The sequence below is a fragment of the Pleurodeles waltl genome, chromosome 6 (assembly GCF_031143425.1).
Source record: "Pleurodeles waltl isolate 20211129_DDA chromosome 6, aPleWal1.hap1.20221129, whole genome shotgun sequence".
Taxonomy (NCBI): Eukaryota; Metazoa; Chordata; class Amphibia; order Caudata; family Salamandridae; genus Pleurodeles; species Pleurodeles waltl.
The window spans coordinates 1,334,252,880-1,334,274,614 of record NC_090445.1 but is presented as its reverse complement, the minus strand read 5'-3'; positions in this window follow the sequence as shown (position 1 = coordinate 1,334,274,614).

Genomic DNA, 21,735 nt, shown 5'->3' with positions numbered 1-21,735 from the left:
TTCTCCACCACAACTCGCTAACATCATCAAGGTCAAAGTTTATACAATTGTTCATCAGTGCCATCTTCAACATATTGTTCATGTCCCAGGTATGAAGGCTAGCTAATGTTGCACACTCTCTGTGCACATGCTTGTAACATCACCTAAGTACCAGATAAGCACTTACCATGCACATCCTATACACCAGTAATGTGACCATGCTCAGTTGCACTCATCGTACTCCAGGATAGCTCATGTATGTCCCTCTGCATACATATTTTTGCTTTGATCTGTAGACATGTACCACACTCATCGAACAAGGGCTGAAACTTCAATGTAGTTTGTTGGGTGGCCGGTGCATCGCTTTTTTACTAAAGAGAAGTGAAGCTACTGCAGCACAAGTGGCTCATTGATAATCCCCTTAGTGACCTCTTCACATGGTCCTTATCATATCATGCCCAGAGTTACTGTGTGTTACAGGTGGAACATACTGCAGTAACTTGTGATGTAAACAATATGTTACCAACATCCATACATTTTTTATCCCAGCACTTTTGCCACATCTTGACTGACATCACTGTGTTTGTGTGCGCATTTACCTTTTCCAAAAATCACAAGGCCCTTACAGGACTCGTTGCAACCAGTGAATGAATGTGTTGTACGCCAAATCCTCAACATGACATCAGACATACTGTCAATATCCAAGGATATATAATGTTGTTCTAATTGCCACACATGCTATTTCAACATGGCATTGCACACATCATACAACCTCACACACAACCCTTGCACTACACATTAGTCATACAAGGTAACACTTACATGCAGCCTCGGGGTACACAAATCTTGCAAACTCATCAGTAGTGTAGGGGGCAGGTGTATCTGCAAGACATGACATGAAACAAAGCTCTGTGAAGGTTGAAGAAAGAATGCCATGGACAAATGTAACACATTCCACATGTTTAGCTGATTGACCAAGATATATGAGGTTAGGGAATTACCAAGTGCCACCTATACATGAACACGTACATATAAGGGCTTGACCCATACTTACATGTATTACCTACATAAGAAACATTTTGCAGAGGACAAACTACTGACAATTTTCAGAAGCAAATTGTTGTGTCACTCTGCACATACATGACTCAAGGAACACAAGCAGCCCTGACTCCCATACTCCTGCGTCATATGTGTCATCACATTAACATGACTATGTAAAATACCACAGTGGTCAAGTCTCTGATGGACATGGACAGTAGTGCCTGGTAAACATGTGCACTTGCACCATGACACATGTATGTTTTATGAGATGGACGTCAGATTATTCAGGTGAAATACAGGGTACAAACACCAGAATGTGCTAGTTGCTATCCTGACAGTGCATTGCTGCCCTTCTCATGGAGACAGGTTGGTACAGGCACACTAATTGCAGTCCTGACATTATTCATGACATGGAAAAGTAACCCCAATAGCCTACAGACATGCAAATGCAGAAAAAGTTTAAGCATTATTTAAGGTGTACTTACCAACAGTTTTGCTGATCTCCATTCCCAGGTGATCCAAGAGGTCCTGTTCCCAGGGAGATCAGGTTTGCCCACTGTTGTTTCAGCTGGTGGTCAGTCGGCTGGACTGAGAAGATATGTGTTACCTGGAACAGAACCTTGTTAGAGGTTCAGCATCTGTGCCTCTATTTTGTAGCACATTATGACACGGCCACCCATCAACACCATGGGTCAGATTTAAGAAAAGTGGTGCTATATTACATGTAGCAAATGGGTAAGGGACAATAGCGTCAGAATTTCTGACGCTATTCATGTACTGTACAGGGTTAGCACCAAAATATTGGTGCTAACCCTGAACAGTACATGAGTGCCCATTGTAAACAAAGTCATGCCCCCTTTTAATGCCTGCTCTGAGCAGGCGTTAAAAATGCAGAAAAAATGACGCAAAGAAATCCTTTAGATTTCTTTTGCGCCATTTGTTTGGCACCCTTCACGGGGAACACCCCCTCACATACATTATGCCTGGAACAAAGGGTTACAAAGTAGGGCAATGCATGCACTGCACCACTTTATAAATATGGCACTGCGTATTGGCCATTTAGCACCACATTAACATAAACAAATGATGCTAATGAGTTTTTAGATGGCCCTAGGCCCTCTTAAATCTGGGCCCATGTTTTGTGAGGTAGTGGCAGATGAGCCTTATGAACTCTCCTAGCTCCTCAGCTGTCATTCTCCTGGCCCTTCCCTTCCCTGAGATGTTGAACACCAAATCCAGTGCAACCCTAACACCCACAAAACATTTAAAGAACCCAAACTAACCCCAACTATCCCAACAAACATAATTACCCCAAAGGCAAACACCCGACAATACTCAGACATTAACAGCACAAAATGACAAGAACACAACAATAGAGACTTTAGTAAAAAAAAAAACACAGACAGTAAAAAAGATGCAATTGTAACTACTCCTCACACCAGCACAAGCACCACACAACTTCTCCAAAGCACAGACACAGCACATGCACAAAGACTGTAAAAAGAATGTGAAAGTAAGTTCACTTTTCCATGTGTGGAGCAAGGAAGGTCTATTACATCACTTCCTGGGTGTATGCATCACATTTTTGTGACATGCATCATTTTGACGCATGATGGCCTTGAGTCACTTTTTGAAGGATAGCTGACAGGGCAAAAAGTTTTAATTTATACAGGCAGGTACCATGCGTCAAAATATGTATATGTTATGATGCACCACTTTTCTTGCACCCCATTATAACCCCCTGTGTTCACCATATTTATGAAACAGTGCACCATGGAGCACATTAGGGAACTGGCATCAAAATTGTTGACACTAGTTTGGCGCTTTGCAGGATTAGCACCAAAAATATTGACGCCAATCCTGCATAGTGAAAGGAGGCAATTTGAAAACAATGGGAGCCTCATTTTAACACCTAACAGCGGACCGCCCCCTTTGCATACATTATTCCTGGTGCAGGCATAATGTGTTGCAAGGGTTTACAAAGTGGTAAACATGGTGCAGCTTTTTTGCCAACCTAACGCCACATTAACGCAAAAACAATGACGCTAATGTGGTGCAAGGTGGTGGTAGGTCCTTCTGAAATCTGGCCCTCAGCATCAAATTTCATGCACAGGTGCCATGCGTTTTTCATATGGAATGCAATGGCTACACATAAATGCATGCACTGAAATGTGCTTCAATATGTATGTAGGTGTGTGCGATGCATGGGAGGACTGATAGTGGTTGCAAAGGTGAATATGTATGACCCATTTTCCCACATTCATGTTTTCACATGTGTGTATACTGTGAGTTTACATATGTGACGGTACTCCTATTTTTCGTCTAACACAATGTCATTTCAGAATTTCCACTGTTTGCTTCACCACACGGCATATGATAGTGATGTGCGAAAAACGTTCATGCACATGATACCCTTGACAAATGTTTACTTAGGGATGGTGTTGATTTGGCTTGGTTTGTGATCTGCTAACCCAGAACTATGTAAGTGCAAGTGTGTGACAAACTCTTGTGTGTCCCTAGTGCAAAACACCATGATGTTCTGAAACACGTGTAACATACAGTTCCCAATGCATGCAATTTCTTGAATATGGTGTACTGACATATGTCATGGTTGTAATGTATGTGAGATGGTAATGAGTGAAAAGTGTTTTTTATGTGTTATATGGTAATGAATGAAAAGTGTTTTTTATGTGTTATCAGTAATGTATACTACAGTGGTGTGTTTAGGGCTGTGACTGCTACAAATTTTTGATTCCATCATGGATAATTTTGCACCATCATAACAAAGCTTTGTGCTCATATCAATGTTTAACATGTTCCCCTATGTAAACACATGTGTACTGTAATTATATGTTCGGAATTTTAATTGTTAACAGACACCATGCCATATGCAATGTTATAGGCCACACCTATGTTTTGGTGACTTTTAGGTTGTTGATGTCAGCCTTTCCCTATTATGTACTAGTGACTTACAGGCTGTTTGTGTTGGACTTGTCTCATCGTTTACTAGGGATTGACATAACTATGTCTACATATGTGAGATTTGTTCCTCTGATGCATTGTTAGGTCATTGGTAGGTAGTGGAACCGGGTCATATCTACAGACCCAGGGTACAGATAGTGTAATTTGCCATTTGCTTCTGTCACGCTTGTTTGACTTGTTTGTCACACCTGACCACATACTCGCCCGACATCGCATTCTTCACCGAAACCTGGATGAATTCGGCCTCAGAACCAGACGTAGCCATAGCCATACCAGAAAACTACAAGATCACCAGAAGAGAATGAATCAACAGACCAGGAGGAGGAATCGCCATTTTCCACAAAAACACCATAAGAGTCTCCAACTCCCACAAAACCATCAACTTCGCCGAGCACCTCCACTTCAAAATCCACATCAACGCCAACAACACACTCAGAGGAACACTGGTCTACAGACCCCCCTGGACCCATACTGCAGTTCTGTGATGACATCACCGACGCCATCAGCTCCCAAGCCCTCGCCTCAACAGACTACATCCTCCTTGGTGACCTAAACTTCCACCTAGAAAATAACAACGATATCAACACCACCAACCTAATCGACAAACTCTCCAACTTCAACCTCAAGCAACTCGTCACTACACCCACCCACTCCGAAGGCCACAATGTGTCCCATCTTCTCAGCCAGCAACCACGTCTCTTTCAGCCACACCACCGAACTCAGTTGGACAGACCACCGCTGCATCCACTTCTCCTACCAAAAACCAGTCACTCACCACCACCGCTCACAACCCCCCTGACGCAACTGGAGCAAAATATCAACGGTATCTCCACTGATACTTAATTGATCTCCACTCTCGCCCGTGCCCCACCCCCTGGGACCCCGGACCCCAACATAGCCACCACCAACATGCATCGCTGGATAGAAGATTGTGCCAACACCCTTGCACCGCTCAAAAAAAAACCAAACACCTCCCACAGAATCAAGGCCAGCTGGTTCACCCCAGAACTACAGGAATACAAATGGCTATGTCGCAGAATGGAAAAAACCTGGCAACTTGACCCTACCAACTACAACCACATCGCTTTCAAGGATGCCCTACGCAAACATCACCAACTGATCTGCACCACCAAAAGGACCCACTTCAAAAACGCATGGACGCCAACGCTCACAACAGTAAAGAGCTCTTCGGCATCATCAATGAGCTCTCCACCCCCAAGACCTGCTCCAACGAACCCCCGCCATCACAGGAGTTCTGCAACTCACTGGCAACCCACTTACGTCAAAAGATAGAAGAAATCCACAATAGCTTCAAGCCCCAGACGCACCAGCTGACTACAAACACCCAAGAACCCAACGCTCCAAGCAACACCCAGCACCTCCACACCTGGACCCCCGTCAACATAGAGGACAAAGCCACCACCATGGCCTCCATCCACTCCGGATCACCATCGGACCCCTGCCCACACCATATCTTCAATATGGCAAACATCATCATCGCCCCCCACCTCTGCAAAACCATCAACAGCTCCTTCGAGTCAGCCACCTTCCCAGAAAGATGGAAGCACGCAGGAATCAACGCCCTGCTAAAGAAACCAAATTAAGACCCAGACGACCCCAAGAACTACCGGCCGATCTCCCTCCTCCCCTTCCCAGCCAAGGTCATTGAAAAAATTGTAAACAACCAACTATCCCAGTTCCTGGAAGACAGCAAGGTACTCGACACCTCCCAATGCGGATTCTGCAGAAACCACAGCACTGAGACTGCAGTCATTGCTGACACAGATGACATTAGGACCATGCTCGATGAAGGAGAAACAGCAGCACTCATCCTCCTGGACCTCTCCGCAGCTTTCGACACGGTATGTCATCACACTCTCCGCACACGCCTCCACAACGCTGCAATCCGCAACAAGGCACTCGACTGGATCTTGTCATTTCTCTCAGGCAGAACCTAGAGAGTTCGCCTCCCACCGTTCCTGTCAGAAGCCTCCAGAATCATCTGTGGCGTTCCCCAAGGATCTTCGCTCAGCCCCACGCTCTTCAACGTTTACATGGCAGATCTCCCTTGGTACACATCTTCCTGATCCTCACTGTTCCTTCATTCATGCACATCATAGTCAGACATACTTGTCAAAGGTGATTATGGACATTGCTTCTTCTACAGGCTAAGCAATGTTTGCCATTACAATTTCTGTGTCTGCAAGATGAGATGACTGACCCCCACACACCACTGAACCCCAGCCGGAGCACTTGTGTAGTGTCTGAGTCACCTGAACATAATAGATGTCTAAGTTCAGTAAAAGAGTGTCTCAGCAGTCCTTCCCCTTTTCTTTGTTTGGCATGAACATTCACACACAGCTGTAATCCCCAACCTTTTTTCTCCTGCACTATGAGTGTATTTTGATTGTGTGAATACTCCTGACAGCTATAGGTAGACACATGTCTGTGTCCTTCATCAAACTTACAATTTGCCAAGGCTCTGTGACATGTTTTGACATTCCTTAACATGCATGCAGAATATAAGCTGGATAAAGTCTGACAGACCCAAACATTCAGGTGTTTTGTCCTCTGTATTTAACTCTATATTAAACATACATGTAAGTGCCTTTGAGGGGTAAGTTTTAAGTTGTCATCTATGTTTGTGATATTCAGACATTAATTTGTTACACAGCAGACACAGACCTACTATTGTAGGTACTGTCTACTCTTATCCTACCTAGGCCAAACATCCGAAAGTAGACTTCACATGTTTTTCCTGGGTTGCTGATGTCAAACGTCAACTAAACACACTTGTGTGATATATGTGTGGCAATGTAATTTATTTGTGCAACAGGCTATGCCAACATTTCACCAACACATTCATGTAGTAGTGCATTGTGTGTAGTATTTTTCTTGTTCCAATGTGAGTTCCTAATTTATTTATATCTGTTGTGGTCTAGTCATGCTATTCAAGATGTGGGTGAGTTGATAACGTATGTGAAGGTGAAAAGAAGTACTTGATGACAAATCTGAGTTCAAGTTATTTATTGACAAAACGTTGCTCATTGTTGATTAGAGTACAGTCTCTAAGTGAAGAAGTTGTTCACAATACTGTTCCTTCTGCATGTTCCAGCAGCAGAGTTTTGTTGTTCCCCATCTTCCTGTTGTGCATCATTGTCCTCATCCTCCTCCCTGGGGGCCTCTACCTGTTCATCCCAGGGGATATTGGTGTGTACTAGTATTATTTTGCACACAAGGGGTGGTGCATAGGACAGACTTCCTCCAGTTAGACCTAGGCACCTGAACCTGGATTTCAGCATGTCAAATGTTCTCTCCAACACATTCCTGGTCCTCTTGTGGGCTTCATTGTAAACCTTCTCAGCATCTGCATGTGGGTTTCCATATGGGTCATGAACCATGGCTGGATGCCGTCACCTTGGTCCACTCCAATGTAATGGGGGAAAAAGTGTCAGACATGCATTTGTGTTCATTGCTAAATGGGCAGGCACTGTTTTTTTAAAGTGGTGTTGTGAAACTGACTTGCATCTAGCATTGTGTATGTTCCGGCTGGGATGCATGGTTGTATTGGTGTGTGGTAGTGTACTTTCCAGTAATGGGTTGTGCCTCAGGGGCATGGTGAGTGTAGGAGATTTTCTGGCATGACAGTTTACCTATGCGGAATATGCATGGTGTTGTTTATATTTGTCCCATAGTCTAGTTACTTAGAACCTGCAGTTGAGTCGTGTTAGCTAAGGTTGTAACTATCTTGTGTGGTGTGTGTCATGAGACACGTATGTTGTATGTGAATCCTAGCCCTTTGGACATGGAAGCCCTTCCTTGCACAAAGAGTTGTTGTAGCAATTCCCTGGCTAGCATGCATATGTGTATGTAGTGAATATGCACACTGTGTGCCATTGTAGCATGTTAGATAGATGACAGATTTATGGGTTTGATTGTTGCTGAGCTGTGAGGTGTCCATTCCTACACATGATTTATCAATGATGGTGATGTCCTATTTCTATGTGTGCTGCAGTATGCCCCACACATGGGAAAAGTCTACACGTAAGAGTATCAGGTATTTTTCTTGATAGGTTAATGGTGGTGTCTCCACCAGGGTGGCATTATTTATAGTTGCAGCCTCAGGTTTCTACATTGTTGTAAATGTGGGGCAGTGCCAAAATTCAAGTTGTTTGACAGTGGCATCGCCAACGCAAAACCCATTGCTGACCAATTCCACACTAAAGTGTTATGTGTGAAGGATCTATATTTTTCATACTACATTGGAACACATGCAATGGCTTGACTCTACTTTTTGAATGGAGAGAGAGCATTGCTCCACCAGAGCATCATCAAAGGTGCCAGTCTGGTGGTGCTAGGGACTTGTACATGTTGCCATATGTGAGGGTGATGTGCATTGAATGTGGTGGAGTGATGCATGTGGCATATGTGTTGTTCTCCAAATATCTGTGCTTTCCTGTCCTTGTGTGTGTTGTATGTATTGTTTGTCCCACATGTTTACTGTGATGTCTGTGTTATGTGGTGTATGCTGGCCTACCTACGAGTAGGCCATTGCCTTATTGTTCATCCTGAAAATGTTGATTTATTATTGAGCGTCTGAAGATGTAGGAATCTTGGACGCTGCCCGAATATTTAGCGAGGATGTTGGTGAATATCCTGCGATGGTCCACAATGGCCTGCAAATTCATTGAATGTGTGTGTATCCTATTCCTATAAAGTTATTCCTTTGCAGCAGTGTGGGCAAGTTGGACATGTGTGCAGTCCATTGCACCCAGCACATGTGGGAACCCAGCAATTTGATAGAATCCTTGTTTTGTCTTCTGCTGCAGTTGCTGGGTGTTGGGGAACAGGATATGTTAGAGTGTGAGGTGGAGGATTGCTTCCAGGACCCTAGGAAGGCAGAAAAGGATGGTTGTGAGATACCACACACGTGTGCTGCAATGGTTTGAAATGATCCAGAGGCCAGCATGCGGAGCACAGCCAGGAACTTGGTCATGGGTGGAATAGTTTAGGACTTTCCACTCTTGCTGTGATGTCGTGGGCAATGTGGTGGAGCAGCCGTAGGATGGACTCCTACTTGAGACAGTACAGTCTGGTGGCCTCTTCTTCCCTGTGGCCAAGGGTGGATGTGCGGTGGCAAAATATCCTCTCCCTCCTTCTGCGCTGCCTTTGTGTCTGCAGTTGTGGTGTTTGATGGTGCTTCGGTGGTGCTGGTGGCATTTAGCGTCATTGCTGTCATCGTCTCTATGCGCCAAGATGTAGCAGTAACAGGTGCATGTTGTCCAGGTGTTTGCCAGAGTTCCTTCTCTGTATTTTTCTTTTGTAGTTGTGGCTGGGTGCCATTCTAATGCCTGGTCTGACCAGGCATTAAAATGTTAACGCAAATGGGAGTTAGCATCATCTTTTTCGGGGCGATCCTAGGTGTGCGTAATTTTTCTGTTGGCATGTAAGTAGGGCACTAGCGAGCGAGCATCAGTTTTTAGGGGGGAATGCCTACCTTGCATATCATTGTCAATAAATGATGCAAGATGAAGCGGCACTCCTGAAAAATGATGCTTCATAGAGGCAAATGGTGCAACACTGCTCTAGCGCCACTTAATAAATATTGTGCTGGCTTAATGCCACTTTTCCGTAAGCAAATGCGCGCTAACTTTCCTTAAATGTGGGCCGCAGTTCGTTTTTATTAATTCCTTTCAGAATTTAAGTACAACTCAAAGTTGAAGACACAACATGTATCTGCAACCTACTGGGTGATAAATGAGGAGCAGGCTGATCACTGATTTGGAAATGGCTGGGCTCAAAATAAGGTGTCATGGTAAGCAAAAGAAGGATGGGTTGGAGTCCTACTCCGAGCTATTGCCATGGTTAGACATAGTGCCACATCACCTTTTGGTGTGTTTTATACACCGCTCTAAGTAGCATGAGTATGGCCACACATGGGTTCCATGCTCACTGTGTCACTGTAACAAACTGTACCTGGCTTGTGAGCCCATAACTAGGGTGAAACCGCTCCTGGGTTGCTTGTGTTCTAGGTCCGGGAGGGCCTGGCTTGACAAGTTGGGCTGCACTGTTCCCATGAGGAGCTGGGTCACACTATTTTGATTATTACGGGGTCCAAACTGAGATGGCATGGTGAGCAAAAGAATGATGGGATGGTGTTGGGTCAACTGACCTGAAGACCAAGTCATCCTGCTGTGGTGTTGCTGTTCCTTCCACTCCCTTTAAGAGCAATCCGCAATGTACGTCAGAAACAAATTTGCACTGCTGATTCCTCCTAAAGGCATTGGGGAAATGGGAAATAGAAAAGATAAAACCTGTGGCTTTGTCAGGTTGTTCCAGGTGTTTGGTAGAGCCTTAACTTCAAACTGTCCCTCTACACACCACTGGAATACATACCGGGAAGGACTTTCTTGGTTATCTGCAAACAAGAAGGTTACAGTCATATTCACATTTAGTTGTATCTGTCAATAACACTTTCTGCAACACATGTAATGCAAATGATTTTCCATAATTGAGTCAAAGGCATATATTGGTATGATTCTTGATGAGTCTCAGGTTAGCATGACTGGATGCCCTTTTTTTGAGCCATGGAGCACTTTGGAAGTGGCAATATTTATGGTTAGTCTTGTTAGTTTCAGGAAACTACAGCCTGTGGTATCAATGTGTGTGGTTAGTCAAATTAGGTGTCAAATGCTGCCAAAGCATAGTGATTAGTGCTCATGATTTATATTACTTCACTAGAAGGGGGCCAAAACAGGCACCTGTAAACAGAAAGGCAGATCATTTCTGCTTTAGCAAGTCAATTTCAATTGAATGCATTATTTGCCCAATTTACACTATGGCTCACAGCATAATCTAAAATGTCAATGTTACACATAGACAGCAAGCTGTGCACAGCCTTCCTTCAGCTGTGCATGATTGGGGTTTGACTGCAAGGCTCTGCTTGAGGCCAGGCTCTAAAGCCAAACCCCCACCAAGACAGCCAACCGCAGGCTGTGCTGGGCACTGTAGTCAATCCCCTAGAGGCAGCCAAACCCACAGCAACTTTGGTGCAAATCTGTTCAGCAGTTCACCCTGCAACTGTGTTTAAATTTTCTAGAGAAATACATGTTTTGGGACTCCTCCTTTTTTGACAGATCACTCCAAATCTTTCTATGTGAAAACTAGTCAAAAAGTAATACTTTTTTGGAAAGGTTTATAGTAATTTGTCAAATGAACTCAAAGTTATTAGATTAGTCAAACAGGGTTATTAGCAACACAAAAATGCATTTTCTATGGAAACAGGATCCTAACTATAATTACCCAGTGGCAACAGGCACTTAGTTGGATATATAGTTGACTAATCTTCATGAAATTTTCCTAAAAAAAATTGCCGTCAGCTGTCCTAAAATGCTTTCTCGCCATTCATATTCTATGGGGATTTTGAACAGCAATAGCGCCAAAACTACTGGACGGAATTACACCAAATTTGGCAAAAAGGTAGGTCCTGGTCCAGTAAGCAATCTTGTTCTGATTTGGTGTGAATCCGTTCAATGGTTTTCTTGTAAATAACCAAAAAAGAAATTTGTACAAAAGGAGACCTGTATCCTTCTAAGACCCTTCTTGGCTCCTCCTCAGATCCTCTGCAGATTCGGAGAAAAAGAAAGGCCCTATTTGGCTGGCCGCAACCTGACAAAAGATTTGCGGAACCAATTTAGTTTCTCACATTTCCTGGGGGCGGGAAAAAACTGTGTAAAACTTATAAGGGGTCAGGATACAGGTATCCTGCCCCCATAGGACACAAAATTGCCCTTTTTTCAGATGATCTGTTGACTCGCTGATCCTCCTCAGATCGTCCTCGGACCCTCCTCTGAACCTCCTCAGTTCCTCATCAGATCCTTGGGAAAAGCAAGGCCCTGATTTTCTTTCCACAACCTGACACAAATATAAACCTGTGCGTTAAAAAAAACAGAGAAATTCACTGAAAAAGACAAAGGTAACTGGGACGTTATAGTTAGGTTTTGAATTTAGTCATGCAAAAGCATATAAATTCATCAGTTCAATTCAGAATATATATATATATATATATGTATATATGGGTCCTAACTATAGCTACCTAGTGACAACCACCATTAGGTTACATATACATATATATATATATATATATATATATATATATATATATATATATATATATATATATATATATATATATATATATATATATATATAAAAATGTATAAAGCACTGCACTGCAAAAAAAACTCTACCATGGCCCCTTTTCCATCTTTTTTTTACTTTTCTTCCCAAGATGGCTGCCAACACTTCCTGGTTTGAAGTGATGGTAGCCAATCAGAGCAGGGCATTTCCCTGCACGAGCTCGCCTTTATTCGTGAATACTTCGCTACCAGAGCTATACAAATTTGAATTCCCCTACATTTCTAAAACAACTACTGAATGGATTTATACCATAATTACAAGCGTAATCTGTGTACTGAAAGCTAGCTTTCTGCCAAATTTGGTGTAATTCTATCCATTGGTTCAGGCTGTAGACATGTCTAAAAGATCGTATGGTAATTAAAAAGATAAATGCAATGTTGTTTTTGAGCCCCCTTTTTCTTGGCCCCCTGTTTGACAGATCACCCCAAAACTTTTTGTGTGCAGCAAAAACCACTGCATCACTTTTTTAGGAAAAGTTCGTGAAGATTTGTCAAGTGATGCCAAAGACATAGGAAAGACAAAAATTGCTTTCTCTATGGAAATATGGTCCTAACTATAATTATAACTACCTACTGGTGACTGCCACTAGGTAATATATATATATATGTATATATATATATATATATATATATATATATATATATATATATATATATATATAGTTAGAACCTAATTTACATAAATGAAGCGTTTTTTTGTTTTGCCAATAACTTTGGAACTGTTTGATGAATCTTCATGAAGTTTTCAAAACTCCTACTTTATTTTGCTCAGCTGCTGGGTGCCCAAGACATGTTTTCCATATGCAAATTTCAATACAAATTTTGAACATGTCTATAGACTGAACAGCTAAACGGAATTACACCAAATGTGGTAGATAGGTAGATTTTGGTCCAGAAAGATCTCTTTTTGTTATTTGGTGTATATGCTTTCAGTACTTTTCTGAGATATTTAAAGAAAAATATAGATATCTAGGGACACAGATCCTCCGTGGATCGGACAGTCCCATGTTGATATCTGATTGGCTGCAAAACTTCAATCAGGAAGTGTCTGCAGCCATTTTAGGAAAATCATGGAGGATCTGTGAATCCAGGCAAAGATTAACAAAATAAACAAGCACGGTCTCCCACACGTGTTTAAAATTCTTCCCCCAGTTAGGCCAGGTCCTGGGGCAGAAAGTACTACTTATCTTAGGGAGTGGGCTGCATAAAGCTCCCCTCCCATTATCCAATCTCGGCACTGGGGACCAACACAACCCGGAGGCGGCCAAATAAAATTGAGGTGGGAGGGACCCCTCTAAGGCCGTTTATGACCCTGGGGACTGCCACATCCCCGGGGCTTGGCAAATATATAAGAGAGGGGCAGGGCAGACACCCTTCTTCTGCGCATTAGGGCTCCAAGGACCACCACCTCCCGGAGGTCAGTGTGTTGTATTCAAAAAGGGACAGTGGGCATGGCCCTCTCCTGGGCCATTTATAGTCAGGGGAGAACCACCTCCCTGGGGCTTGGCCATATTTAGTACAGGGAGGTTGGCCAGGTGCCCCCCGTCCTTGGCCATTTTCAGCCCTGGGGACCACCATTTCCCTGGGGCAGGCACTACAATAAGAAAGGAGCGGAGCTGCACCTCGTCCACCCTGAAGCCATTGATGGTCACTGCCACCCCCCAGGGCTGGTTCCCTATATACTGAGGTTCCCACCCTCGGGACATAGTTGTTTGCTGTCACATTGTGGGAGCTTTGACATCTTCCTCCAAGCAAGAGCAAACAGTAAGGCTGCTCCCAGCAGGCGGGAGCAGGAAAACTGTTCTTGGTAAATGGGAGTGGACCTTTTATCTGAAAGATGACAGAATGAAAGATGGAGGGGCCAGGGCACCCAGCATCAAGTTACTGGGCCCTAGGGGGATGGGTTCCCCAGGGCCAGAATTTGCCTTGGGAGGGGGATTGTGTGATACCCTTCTGTTTTATTAACTGCCCAGGCCCTGGGGGATGTGATCCCCGGAGCCCCAACTTGTCTGTGGAGATGGACCAAGGGCTCCCCTCCTTTTTTATTAATTGGTCAGGCCCTGGGGGGTGGGATCCCTGGGGCCAAAATCAGCCCAGAGAGGTCAAGCCACATGGCCGGCTCCCCTTTCACAAATTGGCTGGCCTCCTGGTATGGTGTTCCTGGGGCCAAAACTGACCCAGGCAAGGAGGACATGTAGCCCCTCTCCCCTTTTACTTATTGGCTGTACTTGTGGGGATTGGGGTGCCCAGGGCAAAAATCAGCCTGGGGGAGTGGGGCCATGTGGCCCCCTTCCCATTTTAGTAATGGCTGAGACCTGAGGTGTGGGGTCCCCAGGGCAAAACTCAGCCCAGGGAGAGGAGCTGTGCAGCCCTCCTCCCCTTTTAGTAATAGGGTTTCCACGGGGGATGGGGTCCCTGGGTTGTTATTGGACTGCTTGCCCCACTCCCAGGTTGCCTACATTGGGTGGTGGGCCACAGGGCCTGACCGCAGGCCCTGCAACTGTCCTTCTGCTGAGCATGGCCGAAGGCCGTGCAATGCATGGGGATGGGTGTCTGCAGATGATTGGTTTCAGGGTCTGACTGCAGCAGGCCCTGGGACTAACCCATCTCTGTGCACTACTGAAGGCAGTGCATGGAGTGGATTTGGGTGCCTTTGGGGGTTTGGCCCCAGTTGTTATTCTACTGTAGTCTAATGTCGCTAGCGCCCAGACACCTCAGTATTCACGTGCTTTGTGAAATTATTACTTACTTTACTTAGTAATGACATCTTGTATGACATCATTCATAATATAACTGCATCATTTGGAATAAAATTAGTGATGACAAAACTGTGCATTGCGGGGCGTGAGTTATAATTATAGTTAGATGAGGGCTTACAACCTTTTTTACTTTGATTCACAAACATCCTTAAAAGTTTTTACTTTTTACACAACAACCTCCCTTGTGAGTTTGCTTTTGGAAACAGTAAGAACGAATAGTTCCAAAGCCACGGTAACGGGCAGTAAAAAGAAATGCCATCCGACCACCCAGTACAAATAGGGTGGATGGTCAGATGGCTTACCTCCAAGGGACCATCCTCCCTCCTTCTGCTGGAAAAAGGGTGAGTCAGCTCTGTCGGTCTAATACCTGTCGGTATGCCCAAGTCAAGTTATTCTGGAGTGCAGAGAGTTTGGCTCATGAGCGACTCCACTGCCTTCACTGTCACCGAACTCTGATTCGTACTCTTGTCGAGATATCACAAGGTTCTTTGGACCTTTTAATTTTAGCACTCATAAGAAAGTCATCAGATTATATTGTAAACCATCCAACAGATCACCCTGATTAAAGAATGCCATAATCGAACTAAAGGCTGCCGCCTTGCTTTTCTTTTGGAGTAGGCCAAAATCAAAGCAACTTTAGCATTGGTTTCCTAGACAACTGGATTACACTTACAGAAAAAAATGAGCTCACGCAATCGAGCTCCATGTGCTGCAATAAAGACAAAAATAATCAGAAACACTTGGAAAAGGGCCTTGTACTCCAGAATGCCTATAAACCAGAACAGCTGCTTGCTTGTAAAGAAATGAGCAGATATTTTTACAGTACTTTAGGGATCATCTTGTTTTTCTTTCTTTTTCAAACACACTACTTACCTGGCTAGAATGTGCAGCTCCTTCTTCTTCTTAAAAGAGAAGCAACATGTTTTTGCAGCATAAATTTCAGAGCATTTGGTATGCTAGAAAAAACACACTGCTGGCGCGTGAGCTTGAATTACAAAAATCTTACAACTCAGAAAGTGTGAACATGCAATTATTTGATATATTGCTAACCAGATGCCTACTGATTCACCGTTAGCTGACTTATGTGGTAGACTCTATGAGTAAAGTCACATAAACCCACACAACAACATCCACGCATTGAACTTTCTAAATTGATGGCAAGGTTTTCCATTCCAAAAGGGTGGCATTATATGGACCATTTTTCGCTGACGGTCTTAACGGCCACGCATGCATTACCAATGAGTGTGTAAATGAGCTCTTTTCAAATCCGTAATAACATGCGCATTTTTCTAATAAATAGTATTTGTAGACATTCTGAATGCCCCCGAAGAAGGGTTAAATAGTGTGTTTTCACAGGACTTTATGGGATCAGGGTTAAAATAATTTAGTGGTACCCCAATTCAAGCCAAGGTTTCTGTCTGTATCCCTTACCCACCGTTCCTTCCCTACAAAATGAGGGGCCATGTTTCTGAGCCCCCCTGCATCACTTTTTTGTAATGCAACAGCTGCGCAAACCTTGAACTCATATCTATGAGGCCACGCAAAGTACTTTGAGTGGCTTTGAATTGCCTCATAGATATGGAGAAAGGCAAGGCAGAGAAAATCGCTACATTGCCTTATTCTGCACAAGGGAGGCCTTCAATGGGCATTGTGGTGGGTGTTCCCACGCAACACCCATGGAATTTGACGCATCCCCAGATTTACAAGGCCTTGTAAACCTGGTGATGCACCAAAACCTTAACTTCCCAGGGGAGGCACAACAAAGAGAAATACTTTTATTTCTCCTCCTTTTTTCCTCTTTCTATGTGTGCTGCGTTATGCAGCACACATAGAAAGGTGACTTGCTGTGCTGCGCTGTGGCAGAAGCCCACAAATATGTTCCCAAGTGTCTGTGTCCCTTGGTGTCCCCACGGCACTCAAACATCTGCCAGCAATAAACCTGCTAAGCAAAATCAATGTCCTTGATGCACCAATGTGCCACCCATGAGGTTTAGTCCACCCACGATGTTGGTCCTCAGTGCTGTTGGGTTTGTAGTGTAGCTCGTTCTGCATAGTTCTCATTAAATTTGACATATGTATTTATTTAGCTAGGATGAACGGCTGTGTCAGCCTTACTCGGAATTCACATTTGCGCAGCTTTGCGTCTAAAAACGGACTGGGGTGTATTTCTGTTTTAGCAAGTCAATTTTCAATTTAATGCATAGTCATAAGGATGTATTTTTATAATATGATGGGTATCTTTCAATATTTTTTTTTACTGAATCAGATTTTGTTAGTTAAAGAGCAGCATCAATGAGGAGAATAAAGGTGTGTGCCCTTTATTCACACCAGTCTTCTCTGGGGATCATTCTGCAGAATCGTACGACGGGCTTTTGGGTTTCTGCTTGTTGGAAAAGCAGTTTTCTCAAAATGGTACAGCCTTGGCACAGAAAGCAGCACGTTGACCTGCTCCATTAATGGGTGAGTACAAGGTGAATGTTTCTTATAAAATGTGCAGGAGCCTGTTGACTTGAATAACATCATATGAAACATTGATTACATTGCACCCAATTACACTATGGACCATCCTCTTTGAAGTTGAAGATGCATGCCTTACATCATCCATCTATATTTATAGAGATGCAACCCAGGTAGCCGAAGAGTTTTTGGAATAAACATTTCCCTAATGGGTAACATTATTTTTAACGTGATCACGATTTCTGTGGCCGTATGAAAAGTTTCCATCTTCTATCTTCATATTATAAAGTTTTGATTCATTTATTGTGCTGTAGTATAGCATTTGATAAAACTTTATATCACTTAGGGAAGGGTGAAAGCGCTTTCGTATTGTTCGAGTAAGTAGCTACTCAGTTTTCTGAGTGTGGCTGGAGAAATTTGTTGATGAAGGTGCCAAATAGGCAATGTGTAGCGTCTTTGGTGTGGTGCATAGGCCTGGAGATCTGTGTAGGATTTGGGGCTGCCCCTTGCAGAAGTGTCTTATAAATAAAGGTGGATGCAAAGGGGATATGAGGGAAAGCTATATAGTCTGCATGCACAATGCAGTGTGGATTGCAGACAGATTTGGTCGAGTCACGCTTATAGGACCCACCTGGCCTTCACCTGGACCTCAAACTTATAATGGGCTCTAATAATCGTTATTAGACCCCTTTTGAGGGGCCACAGGCAGACAGTAGTTACTGAATCCCAACTGTGGTGGATGAGGTCATTAGCAACTGTGTCTCAGGACCAGTCCTACTTTGAATCTGCAAACCAGGACAGGTACAACCCTTTGAACACCTGTATTTCAGACTACTGAGGAGGAGCAGTCACAGCACAGACCTCTCAGGGAAGTATTGTGGGATGCTTAACCTCAGAACCTAACCAACCAACCAACAGGCACATTAACTTCATTGTTCAGCCCAGAGCTTGTCTTTTCAGGAAAGAAAAGTACTTTAGTTACACAGTTGGACTAAATAGTGCACAATCTTAGATAGTTTTCCCACGTGCCAGCCACTTTTGAGACCTTCCATCCTAATTCCTTTTTACTAGTTCATCCCTGGTGCCCCTTCTTTGCTTGGTTCCCAGTCCGGAAATGAGGTAAAACAAGAATACTTTCAGGTGCAGTCTCTTAGAGGACCCATAGTGAAATGCATACTCAGTTCAAGATTGTTTTGAGTATTACGCTTGTGGTGTATTGAGTAGGTGATTATCCACCCCTCACTCGCCTCTGTCTGGGTGGTGTCTCCACATATCTGATGTGGGGACCGTGGTGAGCGAGACATTCTCAAGACCATCAGGCATAAGCTGTGCAGCTCAGGTATCTGGAGTAATGGCTCTGGTGCAAATGCAGACTCAACCATGCTGGTCTCCTTGGATCACAGTGGGTTGGCTCTGCCTGGGCCGATGGCAGCTGAAGCCCCAGTTGGGCTTACAGTGATCATGGCAAATGCAGCCCCCAACTGCACCAAAGGGAGATATAGGGGGTCATTCCAACCTCGGCGGTAAAAGTCGCTTACCACCGTTCAGAAAACCGCCATAACACCGCCGCGGCCGCAGTAAACCGCCACGGTCATTCTGACCCACAACAGGCAAAACGCCAAAATACAGACATCCACAAAAGTTCGCCACACCAAAGGGCAGCGAGAAACTGGCGATGACCAAACCTCCACCGTCACGCCAACAGAAATACGCCCACACTATCACGACACACTAATCCACGCGGCGGTCTTTCAACCGCGGTATTCCATTGGCGGTACACACCGCCGCGCTCAAAATACACACACACTTACAAAATACAACCACATTGGACAATTCAAAATACACACACCTGAGACACATACACACACCACTCCCACACACCCAATTAAATATAAAACACACACCCACATCACCCACAAACGTCCACTCCTAGAGATTCGTGAACACTTACCGAGAAAAGACATCCGAGCACCCAGACGCTCAATTCACTGTCACCCAGCAATATTTGCACGCACTTCACACAACACAACAATACACATCACCACACAATCCACCCTACACATCACCCACACCACCCCATGGCACCACAAAGACACCCCAGGTTCTCTGATGATGAACTCAGGGTCATGGTGGATGAAATTGTACGAGTAGAGCCACAGCTGTTCGGGGCACAGGTGCAGCACACCACCATTGCCAGGAAGATGGAGCTATGGAGCAGAATAGTCGACAGGGTCAACGCTGTGGGACAGCACCCAAGAAATCGGGTCGACATCAAGAAGAGGTGGAACGACCTACGGGGGAAGGTGCGTTCCATGGTATCCAGGCACAACATCGTGGTGCAGAAGACTGGCGGCAGACCCCCACCTCCTCCCCCAGAATTTACAACATGGGAGGAGCAAGTCTTGAACATCCTGCATCCTGAGGGCCTCGCAGGAGTAGGCGGAGGAATGGACTCTGGTAAGGCAAATCTTAACTACTTCTCCCCCCCACCCCACCTGCATGCCAACTCATACCCCCACCCTCACCCTCACCGCCATCACATCCTACTCCTTGCAACTGTCTCACCATCACAACCCACCCATCCCAACACCTAGCCCTGCATGCGTCCACAAAGCATGGACACCCATCACCTAAGCATGCCCACTGCACATACACATACAAACCCCCCCCCAACCACCGTCACAACAGCCCCCACAAAGGAATGCCAGCACAGGGGTACACGGGCACCCACCCATTGCACGCTATGACACACACAGAAGCAATAACCATGCTTTTATACCCCTGCAGGACCCGAACGCCAAGTCACCGCGCAGGAGGGTCCACAAATGTCCCCTCCACCCCCAGAAGAGGCCCACAGTGAGGACAGCAGCTCTGTCTCCCTGGATCTAGATGACCAGCCTGGTCCATCGGGGACCTCAGGACAGTCGGTTCCCCTCACACAGCCACAGGCCACAGTAGACCTTCCCCCCTCTGGGAACACCAGCACAGCACCCACCCAGCGGGCCCATACCTCTGTCCCCAGGACACGTCAATCAGCGGTGTGTCCACCACTACAGGGAACCCAGACTAACCCACCACCCCAACAACAACAGGGACCTGGGGGCAGTGGTAGTGGGCACACGGTCCAGGGGACAGAGGCCCAGGGAAACAGTGGAACTGGGAGGGCTGCTGTGCGACGGGGGGGGACAGGCCCAGGGAACCCACTCTCCACGAGGCCCTCTCCTCCATCATGGGAGCATACCACCGCTCCCAGGAGACGATGGCGACGGTCCTGGCCAGGTTTCAGGAGATCCAGCTTCTGCAAGAGGAACAGTATATGGGGTTCAGGGAGGAACTAAGAAACATCAGTTCCGCCATGGGTACCATTGTAGTGGCCCTGAATGAGGTAGTCACAACATTGCTGGACACTGTGGCACCTCAAAGGGCCCCTGACGCTAGCATGCACCAAGAACTGCCTACCACCTCCGCCGGCACTAGTGTACAGGAGGCCCCGACACAAGACCAACAGGCCACCAGAACCCCACCCCCTGCATAAGGAGAACCACCCCGCAAGCAGGCCCTGAGATCCAGGAAGAAGACAGAGTAAGATGTCAAGACCCCCACCAGCAAAGGATACCGCCCTGATTGTCAACCCACTGACCCACATTGTCACCCTGTCCAACCTTAAACTGCCCCTGCTCCACTTCCCACAGACATTTGGACAATGCACCTGTGAAACTGATAGTCTGGACTCTGCCATGGACAATCCTCCACCATCACCCCTCACCGATTTGCAACCACCCATCCAGTTTAGAGCACTTGAATAAAAACACTTATTGCACAAAACAATGTGGAGTCTGGCTGTGATTTAGAACAAATGTATTAGACATGACTGTGCCAAAATGTTAATTCACATTGTGATGGTAACAAACCGCTGTCACACAGCTGTAGTCCACGGGGAAACGAAGCAGATGTCACGCAGTGGGGCCCACAGCCCTGAAAACGGAAGGGAAAGTCAAAACACAGTTACCATACACTGGGGGAAAAAGTCAGACAGTAGAGAGGTAGGAGTCTTTAAGTAAATGTAATATGCCGGTGTCTACTCTTACCTGTGTGTCACTGAAAATACTGCTGTATTACTGTGTTCCTGTCCTCTATGTCGTCCTCTTCGGCTTCCTCCTCTTCACTCTCCACAGGCTCCACAGCTGCTACAACACCACCATCTGGACCATCCTCCTGCAGAAAAGGCACCTGGTGGCGCAAAGCCGGGTTGTGAAGCATACAGCAGGCCACGATGATCTGGCACACCTTCTTTGGTGAGTACATTAGGGATCCACCTG